This window comes from Pristis pectinata, chromosome 8 (genome assembly GCF_009764475.1).
Source record: "Pristis pectinata isolate sPriPec2 chromosome 8, sPriPec2.1.pri, whole genome shotgun sequence".
Classification (NCBI taxonomy): Eukaryota; Metazoa; Chordata; class Chondrichthyes; order Rhinopristiformes; family Pristidae; genus Pristis; species Pristis pectinata.
The window spans coordinates 65,023,044-65,044,165 of record NC_067412.1 but is presented as its reverse complement, the minus strand read 5'-3'; the positions used below and the strand labels follow the sequence as shown (position 1 = coordinate 65,044,165).

At 41.1% G+C, this 21,122-nt stretch overlaps 1 protein-coding gene across 1 annotated transcript in view; it reads left to right on the top strand.

Annotated features, from left to right (window-relative positions):
- The first annotated feature begins 454 nt into the window (after positions 1 to 454).
- The window catches only part of LOC127573398 (kelch-like protein 4), a 202,641-nt gene continuing 181,973 nt past the window's right edge, over positions 455 to 21,122 (top strand). Inside the window, exon 1 of the mRNA XM_052021587.1 lies at positions 455 to 568. The gene's annotated coding sequence lies outside the window, so the exon portion shown is untranslated. The remainder of the gene's footprint in view (positions 569 to 21,122) is intronic.

The following is a 21,122-nucleotide window of genomic DNA, read 5'->3' as shown; positions in this document are numbered from 1 at the left end:
TAATGTCTATGCTTTTTCTCACCATGAGTAATTTAGGGAATGCAAAGAATCCCAAGGAGACTTGGAGAATTGCTTGAGCATTTGCATCTTATTCATTCTCACTTGAACTACACTGCATATGTGTACAGAAATCATACATATCAGTCATACATTCGCACACACTACAAATTTGCCAATACATTTTATTATACTTTCAATAGCATGGTAAAAATAATTTAACAAGATACATATTTCAGGCAATTACAAATAGCTTCCTCTTCTAAATAAACAACAAATATAATGTTCTAGGTTTATAGAGTTTCCTTTATGTTTTTGCAGATTTGGCGCTGATCCTATTTTTGGGCTGTTGGATTTGAACTCATAGAATCCTCTGTCACTTTGTCAGACGTGCTTGGATTTGGTCCTTCGCTTTCCCAAGTCTGCACTACTTCCAACTTAGACACAACTTAAGATCAAATAGTTGACCACCCAGACTTGGATCATCTCACCATTTCAAGCAAATATCTCTCGGTTCCACAAATTTCTGCTATTTTTCTTACCTCCCAATCTTGTGAGCTCAGCTTGACGGGTAAGGACACAAATGTGCTTGTCTTGCTTATAGCTGTGTTCCTACTGATTATAGTGTCCTTGTGACACCTTTGACTTAATGCTTCAATTCAAACCATATTTGCTTGAGCAAGGCTGAAGTGTGTTTGCAATTTTCTCTTTGTCAAGGACTTATTAGCAATAGACAGCATGGGAAATTGTGTCTCATGAATTTGATTGACTTTTTTTGAAGCGGTGACCAAGAGGATTGATGAGAGCATGGTGGTAAATGTTGTCTACATAGACTTTAGCAAGGTCTTTGACAAGGTCCTGCTTGGTAGGCTGGTCTGGAAGGTGAAGTTCATTCCAGGGCCTGTTTCAGTGCTGCAATGAAAGTCAATGAAGTGTATTGTATGACCAAAAGCACACCCAGGAATACTGGCAGATCAGAACAAAGCACCAATTTAATTGACGGAAAATAAGCTTGTGCTATAATTAAGTGCACAATGAACCACAGCCAGACATTCAGAGTGGAATGGGCCCAGATCTCACCAAGGTGATATGGGATCCAGGCAGCCTGTGACCAGTGGTATGCTAGAGGGATTGGTGCTGGGTCCCCTGTTGTTTAATACATATATTAACTATTTGGAGGAGAACGTAGGTGGCATGATTAGTAAGTTTGTGGACGATACCAAAATTGGTAGTGTAGTGGACAGTGAAGAAGGTTACAGCAGGATCTACATCAAGTGGGAAAGTGGACAAAGAAATAGCAGATGGACTCAGGCAAGTACAAAGTGATGCATTTTTGTAAGTTAAATGAGGGCAGGACATACACAGTGAATTGCAAGGCCCTGGGAAGTGCTGTAGAACAGAGAGACCTAGGGGTATAAGTACATAGTTCCCTGAAAGTTGCAACACAGGTCGTCAGCATGATGAAAAGGTGTATGGCATGCTTGTCTTCATCAGTTGGGGCACTGAGAACTGGGACATCATGTTACAGTTGTATAGAACACATGGAATACTGTGTGCAGTTCTGGTCGCCATACTATAGGAAGGATGTGATTAAGCTAGAGAGGGTGCAGAAAAGATTCACAAGGATATTTGTGACTGGAGGGACTGAGTCATAAGGTGAGACTGGATAGGCTGGGACTGTTTTCCCTTGAGTGATGGATCATAAGATCACAGGATCACAAGACAAGGGAGCAGAAGCAGGCCATTCGGCTCATCGAGTCTGCTCCAAGGAAAAGGGAAAAAAAGAAATGAGAAATGGGGAATGGGGGGGGGGGGAGGCTGAAGGGTGACCTCATAGAGGTTTATAAAATCATAGATAAGGTAGATAGGCACAGTTTTCCTATCCTCCAGGGTAGGGTAGTCTAAAACTAGAGGGCAGAGGTTCAAGGTGAGAGGGGAAAGATTTAAAGGGGACCTGCAGGGCAATTTTTCCACACAGAGAATGGTGGGTATATAGAAGGAGCTGCCAGAGGAAGTGATAGAGGAGGGTACAATGACAATGCTTAAATGGCATTTGGACAGATACATTGATAAAAATAGTTTAAAAGGATATGGGCCAAATGTTGGGAAATGGGACACACTCAGGTAGACACTTGGTCAGCATGAATGAGTTGGGACGAAGGGCCTGTTTCTGTGCTGAATAACTCTATAATTCTAAGAGTTATGTAGGTGCATACCACAAGGATGTTGTGGAGTTGCTTTGTACTTAAGCTAAATTGATCAAGGTCTAAATATCTCTGCAACACTTTCTTCTGGAGAGCTTCCTAAACTAACCAAACTGATCTCTCGGCTGTCCCATTTGAAGCCAGAGAAATGAAAGGAGGAGTGTGTGTTATTTTATTTCATTACATTTACAAACAAAATGAATGAAAACTGAGGATCAGAAACAAACTCTTCAGTTGATCCATGACATGCACACACAGATCTCAGGTCATTTCTATTATGTTTATTAGTAGAACTGGAACCCATGTGTTTCACTTCAATTTCCTTCGCTTCCAAGAAATTATCATTCCTTTTCCACAAAAGTCAACATGTAAACTCTGAAAAGGTGCAAAAGATTTTGGTGGCTTGTTCCTACAACTTTGGCAATACTGCATTGACTTACCCATTACAGACATTGTCCAGACAAGACCAGCAAACAAAATCTTCCTGCTTTTGCTTTCATACTGACTCAAAATAGTAGATAGTAGTAGACAGTCTGATTTTGTTGTGCATATATTGATTGAATTGTCTGTCTGTCTTTTTAATATCTGTTCATTGACTCTTTGTTCATTGTTCATTAACACTGGGTCTTGGATGTGATACCATGGAATTACTCAACCTTTAAAGTATAGGTAATATTTTCACTTTCAACATCTGAATTCACATGCGGTCATCATGACATAGAGTAAACCATGGCTTTCTGCTGAGGATTTCTATACTTGATTATATAGTCATATTGCAATAGAGAACTTTGCATGCTGGATGCTCCCATAGTAGGTATTGCCATTTTGGGACATGATATCATCTGTAGTGATCTGTTATTATGGGAGGGATCCGTTTAGTTCAATGGAATTTCCTGATTCCTTCTCAAGTTTTCTATAATTGCGCTTGTTCATTCTGAGTGTGCAAGATACAAAATTTTGAGTTTCACTTTCCTGTCATCCATCAACTTTCACGGAGTATCATAATGAACAAGGAAAGCCACTTTTGCTAAGCATTCCTTGCATTTATCATGTACACTTTGTTTCACATCCTGGCATGAAACATCATGGCATGAACAGTGTTACAAGATCTGGAAGGAAATACATGTACTATTCTACTATCCCTAAGAATGACATTTGTCCTTTACATTTTTATACATTGACGCAGGCTTCTGCTTTTTATTTAACTAGTTATAGGCCATTGGCATCAACATTCAAACCAAGATACAGGACTTATTGCTTAAAAAATGTGCATTTGTTCTTTTTTTGGCTTCATATTGTGCTCACGTATCACCTGAATACTTACCCAAAATCTAAAGAATATTTTCTGTTCTCTTGGTAAACAAGAATACACACAAGAAAACAGGAGCAGGAGTAGGAGTAGGCCACCTACTATATGATCATGGTTGATCTACTCCAGACCTCAACTTCTCTTTTGTGCCAGTTCCATCATTGTCCTCAATTCCTCACTCTTTCAAAAATTTAGATACCTCCTCTTTAAGTACCTCCACAACCCCATAGGGTAGAGAATTCCAGAGATTCACTAGCATGTGTGAGAAGGAATCCCTATGCACTTCAGTTTTAAACAACTGCCCCTTTATTTTGTGACTATATCCCACAGACTCTCCCACTAGTGGAAACATTTCAACATTCTCCTTATTATCGACCTTTAAGATCTCATGTGTTTTCAATAAGATCTCCACTCAATCTTCTAAACTCCAGAGAGTAAACGTCCAGAATTTTAAGCCATTTGTGATGGGACAATCCTCTCATCTCAGGGAATCTCTTATCCTTTCTTAGATAAGCTTTATTTATACAGCACGATAACAGGCCCTTCCGGCCTAACAAGCCCATGCCACCCAATTACACCCATGTTAACCTACTAACCCGTACGTCTTTGGAATGTGGGAGGAAACCAGAGTACCCGGAGGAAACCCACGCAGTCACAGGGAGAATGTACAAACTCCTTACGGACAGTGGCGGGAATTGAACCCTGATCACTGGCGCTGTAATAGTGTTGTGCTAACCGCTACACTACCGTGCCGCCAAAGGGACCAAAGCAAAACCTTTACCATGCTAAACCTTTCCCTTTACTGTGCTAAAGGGACCAAAGCTGCATATGGTGCTCCAGGTGTAGCCTCACCAGGATCCTGTACAATTATAACAATACTTCTCCATTTTTAAACTCCAACCCCACAGCAATAAAGACCAAAACATTAATTACCTTCTTAATTAAAGATCATTTTGGTTGGATAAGCAATGTTGCTCTCCCTGCGAGAAGCTATTCTGTAAAATCTTGGGTAAAACATGACTCTAAGGGGTAACTATACGTATAAGTAGAACACTTTGTGCATATTGATGGCCAGATACTGCATTGTACCTGGGTATGGGAGGAAGAGTAAACTACTGGAAGAACTCAACAGGTCAAGCAGCATCTATGGAGACAGAGGGATGGTCAACATTCCGGGTCGAGACCCTGCATCAGGAATGAGAGTATAGAGGCAAGATAGCTGATATATAGAAGTGAAAGTGGGGGTGAGACAGAAGCTGGTAGGTGATAGGTAGAAACGCAAGAAAGGGAAAAAAAGTAGGGAGATACAAGAGACTGCAGATGGCATAATCAGGAACAAAAAACTCACTGCTGGAGGAACTCAGTGGCTTGGGCAGAGAGGGATGGTTGACATTTCAGGTCAAGACCCTGAATTGGGACTGGGAGAGTAGAGGGGAGATAGAAAGTATAAAAAGGTGAGTGGGAGGGGTGAGGTAGGGGCTGGCAGGTGATAGGTGGAGCCAGGTGAGGGTGGAGATGATGGGCCGATGGGTCCAGATGAGAGTGGGGAGGATGGAGTTGAGAGCCAGTGGCTGGTAAGTGATAGGTAGAAGGAGATAAGGAGAGAGGAAAAATACAAAATGTTGGGGCGGTGGGGTGGAGGGGGGGGGGCAGATGGAGCCAGGTGTGGGGAGTGGAGGATGGAGGTTGAGACAGAGATTGGAAGGTGATGTGGAGACACAAGAGCCCACAGATGCTGGAATCTGATGAGCAAAGTAGGTGATAAGTGGAAGCAGGAAAGGGAGGGATGAAGGGTAGATGGAACCAATTGGGGGAGGGACACAAAACTGGTTAAGTGGGGGAAGAGGGGACTGTGTAGGAGGGATGGTTAGATAAAGGGTGTTGAGAGACCTTGGGTGAACTGATAGGAGTGGGAAAGGAATACAGGGGAAGTGGGTTACCTAAAAATAGAAAATTCAGTCTTCATGCCATTGGACTGTTGGTTGCCCAAGCAGAATATGAGGTGATGTTCTTGTTTGTGTTTAACCTCATTGTGGCAGTGGAGAAGGCCAAGGACACACAGGTCTGTGTGGGAATGGGAAGGAGAGTTGAAATGACATGCAACTAAGAGTTCAGGATGACTGTTGTGGACAGAAAGTGATACAGTCCAGTCCCTATCAGGTCATTAGGAAGGTCTTAGGGCCCTCCATCTCTTTCTGGAACAAAGACCCAAGCAGCTCCTCTACACCAACACTCTCATCTGCCTGGCAGAACTTGTTCTCACTCTCAACAACTTCTCTTTAGATTCCTCCCTTCCTCCTTCAAGAGGGTGAACCCTCACAAGGCATCGGGCCTTGACGTTGCAGCTGGCCGGTACTGAACTGTGCCGACCAACTGGCTGGAGTGTTCAAGGACATCTTCAACCTCTCACTGCTGTGGTCTGAGGTTCCCACCTGCTTCGCAAGGGCAGCAATCATACCGGTGCCCAAGAAGAGCAGAGTGAGCTGCCTCAACAACTATCACCCGGTAGCACTCACATCTACTGTGATGAAGTGCTTTGAGAGGTTGGTTATGGCTAGAATTAACCCCTGCCTGAGCAAGGACCTGGACCGGCTGCAATTTGCCTACCGCCACAACAGGTCTACAGTGGACATAATCTCACTGGCTCTTCACTCGGCTTTGGAGCACTGAGACAACAGTAAAATATATGTCAGGCTGCTGTTTATTGATTACAGCTCAGCATTCAACACCATCATCCCCTCAGTATCAATCAACAAGCTTCAAAACCTGGGCCTCTGTACCTCCCTCTGCAACTGGATCCTCGACTTCCTTATTGGGAGACCACAGTCAGTGCGGATCTGTAATAACATCTCCTCCTCGTTGACAATCAACACAGGCATACCTCAAGAATGCCTGCTCAACCCACTGCTATGCTCTCTCTACACTCATGACTTTGTGGCTAAGCACAGCTCAAACGCCATCTGTAAATTTGCTGATGACACTGCTGTTGTTGGTAGAATCTGAGATGGTGGCAAGGAGGCATACAGAAGTGAGATAGATCAGCTGTTTGAGTGGTGTTGCAACAATAACCTCACACTCAACATCAGCAAAACCAAGGAACTGATTGTGGACTACAGGAAGGGGAAGTCAGGAGAACACACACCAGTTCTCATTGAGGGGTCAGTGGTGGAAAGGGTGAGCAGCTTCAAGTTCCTGGGCATCAACATCTCGGAGGATCTATCCTGGGCCCAACACATTGATGCAATCATGAAGAAGGCACTCCAGAGGCTCTACTTTATTAGGAATTTGAGGAGATTTGGTATGTCACGAAAGACTTACAAATTTCTATAGACGTACAGTGGAGAGCATTCTAACTGGTTGCATCACAGCCTAGTGTGGAGCCTGCAGAGGGTTATAGACTCAGCAGCTCCATCACAGGTACAATTCTCCCCACCATCAAGGACATCTTCAAGAGGCGGTGCCTCAAGAAGGCAACATTCATCACTTAGGATCCTCACAATCTGGGACATGCCCTCTTCTCATTGTTACCATCAGGGAGGTGGTACAGGAGCCTGAAGACCCACACTCAATGTTTCAGGAACAGCTTCTTCGCCATCAGATTTCTGAATGGCCTATGAACCCATGATCACTACTTCATTATTCTTTCTTTTTGCACTATTTGTTTATTTTGTAAGTTATAGTAATTTTATGTCTTTGCACTGTATTGCTGCCGCAAAACAACAAATTTCACGACAAACAAGTCAGTGATAAGAAACCTGATTCTGATTTCTGCTAATCAAAGGTGTAGCCATGGGCACTCGTTTAGGCTGCAAATGCACCTGCCCTTTTGTTGACTACATGGAACAGTCCTTGTTCCAGACCTACTCTGCCACACCTCCCAACTCTTTTTCTACTACATTGACAACTGCATTGGTGCTGCTTCCTACATTTGTGCAGAACCTATCAATTTTATCACTTTTGCCACCAACTTCCACCCTGTCGTGAAATTCATCTGGACTATTTCTGACACTTTTTTTTCTTTTCTGATCTCTCTGTCTCTACTTCAGGAGACAGACTATCCACTGATATCTACTATAAACCCACGGATTCTAAAAGTTACTTTGACTACATCTCCTCCCACCCTGTCTCCTGTAAGGATGCCATCTCCTTCTCTCAGTTTCTCCATCTCCACCACATGTACTCTCAAGATGAGGCTTTCCACTCCGGGTCTTCTAAAATGTCCTCCTTCTATAGGAAATATGACATTTCCTGCCATAGTTGATAAGGTCCTCACAAACATTTCCTCTATTCCCTGCATTTTCCGCTCTCACCCCCCTCTCACGAGACAAAACAGATATAGAGTTCCCCTGGTCCTCACAGTTACCTCACTTGCCTCTGCATCCAGTACATCATCCTTCATCACTTCCACCAGCAACAGCGGAATCCCATCACCAGCCACATCTCCCCCTTTCTCCCCCCCCTTTCTGCTTTCCGTGGGGGGCAACTCTCTTCACGACTCCCTGGTCTCCTCATCTCTTCCCACCCACACCTCCCAGTCCCCTGTGGTGGCTGAAATGTTCTAGTATTCTTGCACGCCATGTTTGTGAATACAACAATTTTGTGTGGAATTTTGAAGTGCACTACAGCTTTGTTCAGTCTACACACAAGTCTGTCATGCAAGTGATGATGTGAACAGTCACCAAAATTGCAATGCAAGGTAATAGAGTCATAGAGTTGTACAGAATAGAAACAGGCCCTTCAGCCCACCATGTTTATGCTGACAATCATGCCTATCTACACAATCCAACTTGCCTGCATTAATTCTATATAAGCCTGTGCCTTGCTCATAACAAGTACCTGCGCAGATGCTTCTTAAATGTTATTACTGTTCCTACCTCCATTCCCTCCCCTGGAAGCTCAGTACAGGTACTAACTACTCTTTTTGTAAAAAAATTACCCTTCAAATCCTTTAAACATCCTCCCTCACACCTTAAACCAAAGCTCTCTATTTTTAGACACCACTTCACTGGGAAACAAATTCTGACCATCCACCCTATCTTATAATTTTATATATTTCTATCATGTCACCATCTACCTCCTTTGCTACTTATAATTCAAGCCTTCCAATCCAGGCAACATCCTTGTGATCTTTTTTTCTGCACCCTCTCTATCTTAATTAAGTCTTTATGTTCTTTAATGAAATAACATAGTCGGCATTTGGCTCTCTTTTCCAAAATTATAGGTTCCAGCTGTTTAAAAGGGCAGTGGATTAAAGTAATCTTCCAGATTTTGTACAACAGTTTTAAATAAAATTTAGTGCTTTGCATGATACAAGGAGATTTTCCAGCATGCTATATGCCTCTGACACAACCAAATTGCTTTTTTACCTCACATAGAACATCATTTTGGTCTCTTGTTCTATCTCCTTCACCTTCAACCTCACTATATTGTATGCTTTAAAGACTATGTTCAATTGTTCGATTTGCAGGCTGAATAGATTTCAAAGTCAATTATACACGCCAAGGCTCCTGATATTGCCAGCGAGCAGCTACGTTACCCCAATCCCATTCAACAATGACACGGCTAAACTTGGTGCATATGTTAATCTAATGACAATCAACACCACTGTCCTTTGCCACTGTAATCTGCCGCGTTACATGCTCTTGTCAGTTCCTACAGAAGCTTAGATAATAAGATTAAAAGCAAATAATCACTAGAAAACACTGCAAAAATCATTTTTGCTCTTGAATACTCACTGAAAACTTGCCAAGCGAGAATCATTAACAATTCAGAAGGAAAAGAATACCTTAGATTCCATTACTGATGTCAATTTGTAACGTCTTCACAAATGAATTAAGGCAATATATATAAAGCTCATGTGCACCATATGCATATTGTCTTTAGCTGCTGCTGCAGCCAGAATGCTCCAGTTAGTGTGACATTGTTAAAAAGTAAACACACAACATGAGTCTTCTGTCCAACACTCATGGATAAACCTCACTGATTAATACTGATATTGCTTTGGGATTAGCGGTAAATTAAAAAAAATGTAATAACATCATTGAAATCTCAAAGCAGTTTGTTTGGGTTTGGAATAGATTGTGTGTGGGACACAGCATATGGAATGGGTAAGAAGAATCTTCCCATACCCCACAACAGAATTCAATACTCACATGTAATATTATTTTGTCAGTCTTCTTTAAGCATGATGTCACATGAAACTCCAATGACATATATTTATAACATATTTAAAAAGTAAACTAACAAATGGCCTCAATACCTACCTTAAGCAATAGGAAAAGACAGCCTGAACCTTTTAGGTGATTGTTTGCAAAAAGAAGCAGGGTAAAAATAAAAAAAATACTGTCAACTCAACAGAAAGAATAGGGGAGCCAAATTTTGTGAAAAATAAAAGTCAAATCCAAATTTGAGTTACTTGCCGAGAGGTTTCAATGCTTCAAGCGAGATCACAAGTTAGCATATCTAACAAACGAACATGAGACTGAGAAAGGTGGGGGTTGGGGATTCCAATTCATACGTAACAAGACCTCACAAACACCAAATGAAATAAACAACCAGTGAATCTGTTTTCTGATTGCACTGGCAAATGGGAAGTGTGTCTGCCAGGAGGTCCCTGCTGCTCAATTTCATTTAAGTACACAGAATGGGTCTTGGTTTAATATTTCTTCTAATAGATGGTGCTCTTGACACTGCAGCTCTCTTTAAGTATTGTACCTTCAGTCTAAATGATGAGGTCAGTTCCACAACAAAAGTGATAACGCTTTCATTACTATGTAACACCTTTGATCTCATTAAAACCTTGCAAAATAAAAAACTGTAAATAAATAAATAGGTTTATTATTGTCACATGTATTGAGGTACAGTGAAGTACTTCCTTGCATACCGTTCATACAGATTAATTCATTACTACCATGCATTGAGGTAATACAAAGTAAAACAATAACAGAATACAGAATAAAGTGTTATAGTTACAGTGAAAGTGCAGTGCAGGTAGAGATTAGGTGTAAATTCATAACGAGATAGATTGTGAGGTAAAGAGTTGGAGCGAGAGCAGACTTGGAGCGAGAGCAGGAGAGTTTAAATGAGGTAGGTCACGGAGCTTGCTTGTAAGTTTCACTTTACAGGAATTTAAAAGAGGCAAGTTTGTTCATTGTTAGTTAGTTTTAAGTTGATTAGCTCACTAGCTAATTAACAGCCACCAATAAAAAGAAGGTAGGGTCAAGTGGAGCAGCCATTGTGACAGTGAAAGAGTGGGAAGCTGAGGCTTTTGCGTGATGAGACTGAGTAAGTGGCCCAGGTGCTAGTAGTGAAAGTGGATCTTTAAAAGGCTTCAGTGAGAAATCACAGGTAAGATTTTACATTGCTGTGGATCCTTAGTACTTGATTCAGTGCAGGCAGGATGATAGAGCAGTGGAAAGCTCCTCCTGCAAAAACCTTACTGTCTCCCTGATGACTACATCTGTGGGAAGTGCACTGAGCTGCAGCTCCTGACAGATTGGGTTAAGGAACTGGAGCTGGATTTGGATGTACTCTGGGTCATCAGGGAAGCTGAAGCATTATAGATGAGACTTTTACTGAGGTGGTTACACCAAAGGTACAAGCTTCAGATAGTTGGGTGACCAGCAGGACAAGGGGAGTAGGCAGTCAGTGCATGGTTCCCCTGTGGCCATTCTTCTCACTAACTGGTATACCTCTTTGGATACTATTGAGGAGGATGTTCGTTGAGGGGCTAGTGGCAGTAGTGAGGTCTCTGGCACTGTGACTGGCTCTGAGGCATTTTGGAAAGTCAAAACAGTGTAGGACTTGTACTAGGGATGGTAGGGCACTAGGGAGTGTAATGGAACAGAGTTGTTGAAAGCAGTGTCACAGGTAGACAGGGTGGTGAAAAAAGCATTTAGCATGCTGGCCTTCATCAGTCAGGGCATTAAGTATAGGAGTTGGGACATTATGTTGCAGTTGTCATTGGTGAGGCTGTACTTGGAGTACTGTGTACAGTTTTCGAAAGATGTGGTTAAACTAGAAAGAGTGCAGGAAAGATTTGAGTATGTTGCTAGGAGTAGAGGGCCTGAGTTATAAGGCAAGGTTGGCCAGGCTAAGTCTTTATTCCTTGTAATGTAGGAGAATGAGGGGTGACCTTATCGAAATGTTTAAACATTATGAGAGGCCATAGGGAAGGTCGATGGTAACAGTCTTTTTCTCAGGGTAGGAGAGTCCCAAACTAGGGACATAGATTTAGGGTGAGAGGGGAAAGAGTTAAATGGGACCTGTGGGGCAAATTTTTCACAAGAAGGTGGTGAGTATATAGCATAAGCTGCCAAAGGAAGTGGTTGAGGGAGGTACAATCGTATCATTTAAGAAGCACTTGGATAAGTACATGAAGGGGAGGGCCTTAAGAGGGATATGTGCTGAATGCAGGAAATTGGGACTAACTGGGTAGGCACCATGGTTAGCATAGACTCATTGAGCTGAAAGGCCTGTATCTGTGCTGTATTTCTCTGTGACTCTATAGGGTCCATCTTGTTATGCTAGAGGACCATTCAATAGCCTTATAACAGCAGGATAGAAGCTGTCCTTAAGCCTGGTGGTATGTGCTTTTAGGCTTTTGTACCTTCTGCCTGATGGGAGGGGGTGGGAGAAGAGACAATGTACTAGGTGGGTAGGGTCTTTGATTAGGGTGACTGCTTTACTGAGAAGTGTAGACAGAGTCTGAGGGGAGGCTGGTTTCCATGATGTGGACACAGCTCGGCATAACCCTCTGCAGTTTCTTGCAGTCACAGGCAAGCAATTGCCATACCAAGCTGTGATGCATCCAGATAGATGCTTTCTATGGTGCATCAGTTAAAAATTCATAATGTTCAAAGGGGACATGCCAAATTTCTTTGGCCTCCTGAAGAAGGAGTGGTGCTGGTGAACTTGCTTGGCCATGGTGTCTATGTGGTTGGACCAGGACAGGCTATTGGTGATGTTTACTCTGAGGAACTTGAAGCTCTCAACCCTCTTGACACCATGTCACTAGGCTCTCTAGCTCCTTCCTGTACTCTGACTCATCATTATTTGAGATACAGGCCACTATGGTGATTTCATCTGCAAACTTGAAGATGAAGTTAGAGCAGAATCTGGCCACACAGTCATGTGTATATTGGGAGCAGAGTAGGGGGCTGAGGATGCAGCCTTGTGGGGCACCAGTTTTGCTGCCTGTCCTCGTTGATTGCGGTCTGTTGGTCAGGAAGTCAAGGATCCAGTTGCAAAGGGAGGTGTTGAGTCCCAGGTCTAGGAGTTTTGAGATGAGTTTGCTTGGAACTGTAGTTTTAAAAGCAGAGCTGTAGTCAATAAACAATAGTCTAACGTAGGTGTCTTTACTGTCCATATGCACCAGAGATGAATGCAGGGCCAGGGAGATGGTGTCTGCCGTAGTGAGTTGAGGTTGACTGGGGAGGCGGAGTTAATGGATGCCGTGACCAGCCTCAAAGCACTTCATGGTGGTGGATGTCAGAGCCACTGGTTGGTAGTCATTAAGGCACATTACTTTGTTTGTTCTTGGGTACTAAGATGATGATAGTCATCTTAAAACAGGTGCTTCACAGGAACATTAAAAACAAAAAATAAATATTGCTGAACCACATTAGAAGAAACTAGGTATGAACCCCAAAGGTTTAGGGAAAGAGGTAAAATTCAAGGAGTTTATTAAAGAAATAGATAGTACTGGCAGGATTGTGTTTTGGAAATTTGGTTCTTGGATCTGAAGGCATGCCCACAGTGGTGGAATGAGTAAATTCAGGGATGTGTAGAAATCTAAATATAATGCTGGCAAATGAGATTAGTATAGATATTTGTGCAATGTCCAGCATGTATGTGGTGGGCTGAAGGGCCTGTTTCTGTGCTGAGTGACTGACTCTATAACCTCAGAGGGTTATAGGGCTGGAGAAGATTAGAGATTGGATGGATTGGAGGGGCTTGAAGGATGTAAAATTTTAAAATCAAGGTATTGCTTAAACTGGAGCCAGCATGGGTCAGCAAGCTCAGGGTGATTAGTAAACAGTACTTGTACAAATTAAGAAGTGCACATCTATGATCAACAGATCATTAGACTGCAGACAGCCATTTGAGTTAATTTATTAATATTATTGTTTTTGTAATCAGTTCGCCAAAAGCAAAACATTCCAGATGTTATCAAAAATGCTGGAAATGTATAGCTGACCATGTAATATGAGTAAGTGAGAAGCCGAACTTGCACTTCAGACTGATGACCTTTCATCAGAACAAATGCTTTAATTGTGTAGGTTCTGTGGTATTGCTGAGAATTTGAGCTCCAACCTCTTGTATTGAGCTAAAATTAGGAACAGTTAGCAGTATATGATTGAAGGATAAAGACGTTTTTCAAATATCATTCCCTGTCACAATTCAATGACCACTTAGATACCTTGTAAACTTCACATTGAATTTAATTTAGAAAATGTGTTAAGAGATCATTTGTGTACAATACCTGGGCTTTCACATCCAAAATCTAGGCTTTCATTGTAGAAGCCCACATTGTCCCTGACAGAAAAAAGGACAGTGATTGATCAAGTTGGTGTGTGTGCAGTCTTGACCAAAATATATCAGCAGGCTTTGGGGAATATAAAATGATCAAAGTAAGCAATATGTAGAAGCTGAGAAGACAGGCTACAGACCTAATTAAGGAGGGATTTCTGTTCATTCTTTGGAACATGGGTTATCAAAATACTGTACTGGATAGTAAAGCTCTTCCATGGCTCTTGAAAACGTATGTGCAGCGTGAAGTAGTTATTTTAAACTAGAGGCTGGAACAATCTCACGACGAGAATGATTATCTGGCTGATTGAAAGATGTGTGGGTGCACACACAGATTCATTCTAAGGAACATCAAGACAGTATAATTAAAAATAATTACCAGACATTTCTTTTGGAAATGCTGAATTCCTGCCTATCGACATTTTTTTTGAAGACAACTGCAGTGGATAACTGACCACTGTCTCGCACACGAGAATCAATGAGATGAGAAAAACAAAAATATCCAGAGTTGGTCTGATCTTTTGGGAAAATCACCTTGAAACTGGAGGATGATTTGTATGTGATGACACCTGTAACTTGATAGTGGGATGCTGGTGTGCAAATATGATTGGTTACGTATATACAAGGTAACTAGCATGTGGTAATGCATCGTGAATTTGTAATGAAGAATTGGTCTTGGGCATGGCACAGCTACTTGAAAACCAGCACTGTGAAAATGATTAAGGTGCCTCAGTGTGAGACATCACTTTAAATTACTAAGTGATTGACACAAGCCTCTATCCAATATGATTGTTTCATTAATAGAATTAATTAAAGGGATTTTCGGTCTTTGAAATGAAGAGACAGTATTTAGGTTGACAGTTGAGGGCTCAGGAGGTCCAATATCTTGAGTTATCCATGGGAGAACTGAAGGAATTTGCATCCACCATTAGGATTGTGTGTAAAGCTACAGCTTTGTCATGTTGCAATTTTTTTCCCCTTTACCATTGTTTGAAAACTAACATGACCTTTTGGAACAGTATCGCGTTCATTTGAAGAATTCACTTTTGTCACATCAGTGTGACCTGAGGCTTGGGTAGACAATTAAGATGGTTTTTATCATCAAAATCCGATTCCAGTGTAATAAGAGACCAAATGTAGTTTCACTGAAACTGGATCCCTGAGACCGTCTTATTGGTGGGATTTCCACCATGAGGAATGTGGCAGCTGTGTCTCCACTCAGTCTGAGACAGTGTGACCACCTCTTTAATATGTTGTCATCAGGATCTCTGATTGACTGGTTGCCATTCCCTTCACATCCTCCTTTGTAGACAGTCCCTTCAGACTGAGGATATCTGGTTTCCCCTCCAGGTTTGTGGGTTTTGAGGTGACAGATGAGCTGCATGTGGACTCTGTTCAGGAGGTGCTTGAAAGGGTGGGCAGATAAGTGCATAGTTTGGAAGGTGGGGTGCTCTTTTTGCCTTTTATGCAGGGCTTCTAAATGGTTCTGATGAAGGAACTTCTCCATTTAGATGTTGCATTCTTTCAAGGAGGCTTTTAGAACCACCTTGAACCTATTCACCTGGTTACCTTAGAATAGGATACATTGTACTGGAGCCTGGTATTTGGTATGGGGTTGAGCTGGCCTCCCCATCAGAGCAGACTGGGTGTAATTAGAGCCTTAATTCCGAGGATCTTGGCCTAGGAAAGGACAATGAAATTGGTTTCCTTTATCCTGCTGGTGGACTTGGAGGATTTTAGAGACTGTGTTAATGATATATCTCTACAGTTTTGAGGTGCTGGCTGCAAGTAGACCATGTTTCAAGTGTACAAAAGGGCAGAGATTACTGATGCCCAGTTAATGATGAGTTTTGTGCTGGGTTTGAGCTCTTGACTTTGAAATGGGTGACCAAAGATACAGTTAATGGTCTATCAACCTTCCTTGCATGTGAAAATAACTGAGCAACTTACAGCACAAAGCCATTCATTAGTTTGATGTATCAAAAATATTCAGTGATGTATCAAACATCAATTCAATGATTCATGGTGGATGGAAGTTAACATAACCAAGAACTTTGACCCCTCCCCACAATAGATGTCAGAGTTACATGACTTTTCTGGTAACAAGTATATTCAAATAAATTGTAAGTGTCTCACTGTTCAAGTGCTGCCATTTGAATGGCAGGGAAAGAATCGTAAGATGGCACCCCAGAGAGAAGTAACAATATCAACGACCAGAACAGCTAAGATGGTACAGATGAATATTCCTGCAGTTGGGAGGTCACTGGACAGAAACAGAATTGACCACTCATTCTGGGTTCAACAAGAAGGAAGGGGTTTACCACGGACGAACTGATCACACATTGTGCCTGCTTATGTGTACTGTCTGGCTGTGACTCTTTGAATATCATTGTCTTTCTGAAGCAGGGAAAATAAGTTATCCCTCATCTTTTCTGAGTTCATTGTTCCAATAGAAGGGCCAGAACATAAGACTGTAGCAGCATGTTAAACAACTGCTTACAAATGGACTAGAGAATGATTGCACTTACCTGCTGCAACACACATTATCCTTCCCTGAACTGGAGAGGTCTACCATCTCTAACCACATTTCTTCTACTGACTGCATGTTACAGAGGAAGGATGCAATTAAATAGAGACCGAGTTTAAAAAAAACTTCATACATATTAGGTAAACAAACAAATCAATTTCTGTTTAAATAAGTTCATACTATTTGAGAAGTGGATTTTAATTAAGAACAAACCTGTATGATTCTCAATAAATTCGATGCATTTGAACCAATTTATGGAAATACAGGAAAAATTGAATCAGCAGAGCATAAAACTTCACATACAAATTCTAGTTTCATATGGGGGGTACTATTTGTTTCCATTTAGAAATAGATTTTTAATGTTATTTGGATTTTAATTATTGCTTGCTGTCAAATATGCACTACCAACTGGTGCACTTATACCATATCTAAATTAGAGGTTTTGTCATATCTATTTCTATATCATTGGTTCAAATTGCCATATTTTTACTTTTATTTATAATATTTTAATGAGCATAGTTTTCTACAAATTTTAGGAATAAATGTTTTCAAAATGCTCTTGGATAACTAAATGACTACAATAAATTGCCCATAATGCAGGTAGCTGTCAAGAGAATCAGGGAGGAGTTGAGGGGACTGAGATAGAATGGATGACCAGTAAATAGAGAGAATGGAACTGATAAGGGCTGGCACAGACTCACTAGGCTGAATGGCCTCCTATATTCTGAGAAATGAAAAATGCTGGAGTTGATCTACTTTATTTTAATACTTTGAAGTATTTGTTAATAGTTTAATGATTGTAATTAAATTTATTACATTATAAATGTTTTAAATAGTTATAAATTATTAAAATCTATTTGATTGGTTTTTAAATCTTTGAATTGCACAGATAGTTAAAAGTTTAAAAAGCTCTTTATCGTTGGTGAGCAGGTTTGGTCCAGAGGTGGGATCTTGGGATACAAACCCTAAGGCTATTCAGAGCCTACTGTACCTTGTCAGACACTTGTAGGGGATGAAGGGTCAGCTTGTTCAGACCTCTATGTAAGTAAAACATATGGGTAGGGACTACAGAGATTGAGGCTGGGCAGAGGGCCAGGTCCAGGATGATGGGGGGTAACACCTGTAATGAAATGAAGGCAGAGAACAAAGCACTAATGCTGCTATATGTTTGTAGGTGTTCACATGTACATCATTCATGAGCAGGAATTGATTTGTGGGCCACAGAACTTCACAAATTGTGCAAATAATACTCTGAACTGCAAGGGATATTATCACTTGCAATTGGGATTGGAGCTAGAGATGGACAGTATATATTGGCCTTGTCAGTGATGTTCCCAACTGAAGAATAAATTATAAACTTGTAATTGATATGGGCCATTTAATTGTGTCCTTGGGCTAGTTGTACTCTGAAGAACGTCAGCAGCCTTCTCTGTTGGAAATCTGTTATCAAAGAACACAGAGCAATCTATAAATTCTTCATAAAGGAAAGCAACATGCCCTTGTAAAGTTACATTTATACAGCACTTCATAACATCTCAGAGCATCTCTGATCCCAGTACAACCAATTAGTTACTTTCAAAGTTCTTCACTATTCTTAAGTAGGCAACTGTAGAGGTAAACATACAGGTAATCTACTTGCTTCACATGAATGATGTTGAATTTAGTGTTCTATAACATCTTGCATCTTTAATACTACATTGCTTGAGATTCATATTGAGTGAACACCAACATTGTGTAGTAGCACTTGCATAATGATTCTTATGATATTAACCCCACAGACTACTGCTAATAACAGATAATTGAATTATCAAATACTTCCAGACATTGAAAGTCATCCCATGTTATATTTAAAGTTCAGAATAATGAACATGCATTGGTTAATCTCCACTACTGTGATTTCAAATGTCACACATTCTCCAAAGCCCTTAACTGATTTGTTTTGGCAGCTACCATTACACATACCATTCATTACATACATTATAATGCTGCTATTTTGTTATAACATTACCCCAATTTAGGCATAATTTCAGTACCATCTTGCTTTCTTTCTATTAGATTCTCAGATTCACATGTTGGATCAGATTCAGTATGGTGACAAAAATAAAATGTCTAAAGCTGCCTCATGAAGGCTACAAAGGAAACTGGTTTAAAAACAGGAAAATAGTTGTAAGTGCTCAGGAAATTGACTAGTACCCGTGGAGAAATGGAAAGCAAAGAGTATATTGATCTAGAAATAGCACACTTCAGGTTTTGGGGATCTTCAGGATTTGGGGAATTCAGGTTTCGGGCATTTTTGCTTTTCTGAAGCAAGGTTGACACTGAATCAAAGATTTAGGATAGTAAGATGAAAGTGTGAAAGAGGTGCAGTTATGTAAAGTGAGTGGAGGAAGGGGAAGGCTATGGACCAAGGGAGGTAGGAGGGAAATTAAATGCGAGGATGAGAATTTACCTGTGAAGTATGCTGGGATTTGGAGCCTTACTGGACAGGATGGTCATGGACTCAGCCCACTGTCTGGACTCGCTATTCATGTTTTTTTTTAACCCAGCGATGAACATGCTGAACATCAACTCACTACAGCCCGTCCTACAGCCATTAGTACTGTGGAATAAGCTCCACACTGTGAGTAGGTTCTATGCAGTGTACAGGGATGCCCTGGCTTATAGCATTCCAAAGTCTGAAAAATGTTTTTTAACTGTTTATGAATCCCTTTGATATTCAGGCACATAATAAGTTATTAACCCCAGAGTGCTGGTGACTGTAATGCAGCAATGATCAGTGGCGGTGTAGGGAAGGACTTCCACTTTAACAGTAACCATAACCTCGCAAATGATGTTCCATGTGGAAAGTCTGGGAATATGTTGCATTACACTGGATAAGTTGGTGAAAAGCTGAGGGTTGGTTGTAAGGTGCATTCAGACCCTCTTCATGGAGGCAATGCTCTGTGGCTGGGATTTAAAGGAGAGTCCAGTGCTGGTGCAGCCAGGATATGTGCTGGTATCTGGCCTTCAGGAAACCTTGGACTTGAGCATCTCGTGGTACATGTGCAGAAGTCCAACACCATGATGTGAAATGCCGAATACCAGCAATTCTATTAACATTCCAGGAGCATGAATCAGCCTGATGCTTTTGGTAGATATTGAACTCCCATGTCAAATACATCGGTTTCATAGAAACTCTGCATCAGCAAACAGTCAGGCCAGATTTAAAGTACACTCAGGCCAAGTCATTGCGTCCAAATGAAAGAGCCATCTTACTTCCCCCTTTTGTTTTGCTCCAAAGCAGTTGTTACATAACAATACCAGCAATGAATGCAACCATGTGATTCAAACGTAACTAGCACTGTCCAAGAAAGGCTATTGTGGGAAATAAACTCCAGATATTTTTCAGTCTAAGCTGTTCTTCCTCATTTACTTCATTCTGCAGGCTATACAGCTGAGATATGGGGGGAGGTGGGGGGAGTAAACAATTCCTAAGGATATTCCTAAGAGTTTTAAGGATATTTTTGATTTAAAAAAAACTTTCTGTAGGTTAATATTGAAATTATTTGATTTAATTGTACATTTCATCAATATTCTTTTTACTGTTTCAAATAAAAACTATTAACTGAGGAATTTTAAGCTGCATTCTCAAATGTGGTGGGTTGGCTGCACCATAATCCAGGTCGTCTCCAGGATATGGCTTATGCTTTGTAAACCACTGAGTGGTCATTGGCACAGCCTGAGCACCTGGTAACTGGCTCTGTGGCCTTGCTGGAGGTGCAGTAATCATCTGTGCTGGATGTGGGGGAAAAAATTTCATTTAAAAAACATTGGCATAACTGGACCTTGAGGATGGTGTTCTCTGTGGAGAGCAAAATGAGTGCACTTGGGATGGGTCCAGGTGATGACTCTTGACCTGAAATGTTTTCTGTCCTTTTCCCTCCATAGATGCTGCCTGACCTGCTGAGTTCCTCCAGTGTTTTGTGTTGCAACTGGGATAGAACTTTGTTGTGCTTAATATACTGTGAACATCTGTGCAAACCCTTCTCACAATTCTTTACTGGAAAAATGCATTTATTAGTTTCTAATTAATGTTAATTTTGTTCTTATTTAATAAAATCAGAATGCACTCGTGTTTTCCTTTCTCATTCTCCTACAAATAAGGAAAATTCCCATTGTGATTCATACACAGATGGATTTTTCAGTCAGCTCAGCCTTGATTTTAACAGATTTGATGTGTGGGTAGAAAAGGATGTGGGAGCTGTCAGGACAAGAGACAAGTTTGTAATAACAAGGTCTGCAGAGGTTTTAGCACTTGGGACTGCTTTATTAGTGCAAGATTAGACTCCTGTCCAAACCCTGTCAGGAATTACTGCCTGGCTGGCAGGAGAGGGATTCTCATTGGAGAGAGGCTGAGGAAACTAGAGACAGTTGTAGATCAAGGTTTCATTGTGAAGCACTGAGGATCATCCTTGTTCCTCCTGACTTAAAAGGGAATCAGAAATGATACAAACTAACTTTGATCTTCACTGTTTTTCCCAGATTTGGCCTGGTAGGAGAAAATCTTTTTTTCCTT